Below are 1,399 nucleotides of genomic sequence, written 5' to 3'. Positions count from 1 at the left end.
GCCGCCGGACTTAGAGCCGGAGCGGCGGCGCCGCCGCCCGGCCCGGATGCGGGTAGACCTGTTCCCGCCGACCGGCGGACTTAGAGCCGGAGCGGCGGCGCCGCCGCCCGGCCCGGATGCGGGTAGACCTGTTCCCGCCGGCCGCCGGACTTAGAGCCGGAGCGGCGCCGCCGCCCGGCCCGGATGCGGGTAGACGTGTTCCCGCCGACCGGCGGACTTAGAGCCGGAGCGGCGGCGCCGCCGCCCGGCCCGGATGCGGGTAGACCTGTTCCCGCCGGCCGCCGGACTTAGAGCCGGAGCGGCGCCGCCGCCCGGCCCGGATGCGGGTAGACCTGTTCCCGCCGGCCGCCGGACTTAGAGCCGGAGCGGCGCCGCCGCCCGGCCCGGATGCGGGTAGACGTGTTCCCGCCGACCGGCGGACTTAGAGCCGGAGCGGCGGCGCCGCCGCCCGGCCCGGATGCGGGTAGACCTGTTCCCGCCGGCCGCCGGACTTAGAGCCGGAGCGGCGCCGCCGCCCGGCCCGGATGCGGGTAGACCTGTTCCCGCCGGCCGCCGGACTTAGAGCCGGAGCGGCGCCGCCGCCCGGCCCGGATGCGGGTAGACCTGTTCCCGCCGACCGGCGGACTTAGAGCCGGAGCGGCGGCGCCGCCGCCCGGCCCGGATGCGGGTAGACCTGTTCCCGCCGGCCGCCGGACTTAGAGCCGGAGCGGCGGCGCCGCCGCCCGGCCCGGATGCGGGTAGACCTGTTCCCGCCGACCGGCGGACTTAGAGCCGGAGCGGCGCCGCCGCCCGGCCCGGATGCGGGTAGACGTGTTCCCGCCGACCGGCGGACTTAGAGCCGGAGCGGCGCCGCCGCCCGGCCCGGATGCGGGTAGACGTGTTCCCGCCGACCGGCGGACTTAGAGCCGGAGCGGCGCCGCCGCCCGGCCCGGATGCGGGTAGACCTGTTCCCGCCGACCGGCGGACTTAGAGCCGGGGCGGCGCCGCCGCCCGGCCCGGATGCGGGTAGACGTGTTCCCGCCGACCGGCGGACTTAGAGCCGGAGCGGCGCCGCCGCCCGGCCCGGTCGCGGGTAGACGTGTTCCCGCCGGCCGGCGGACTTAGAGCCGGAGCGGCGCCGCCGGCCGGCCCGGATGCGGGTAGACCTTTTCCCGCCGACCGGCGGACTTAGAGCCGGAGCGGCGCCGCCGCCCGGCGGCGAGTGGACCCGGTCTCCGAGCCCCGTGGGTAGAGCTCCTGTCCAGGTCCGGCAGCTAGAGCCGCTCCGAGGGCTCGGCGAGGGCCCTCGGCCGGCGCCGAAGCGCTGCCGTTTCCGGCCGGTGCTCCGAGCGTGGCACCGAATTCACGGAGCGAGCAGACGGCGTGCGACCGCTCGATCCGTCGGTCGGCGCGCCGGCGT

Source organism: Pseudopipra pipra, unplaced genomic scaffold (genome assembly GCF_036250125.1).
Source record: "Pseudopipra pipra isolate bDixPip1 unplaced genomic scaffold, bDixPip1.hap1 HAP1_SCAFFOLD_52, whole genome shotgun sequence".
NCBI lineage: Eukaryota > Metazoa > Chordata > Aves > Passeriformes > Pipridae > Pseudopipra > Pseudopipra pipra.
Note: the sequence above shows the minus strand (reverse complement) of the source record.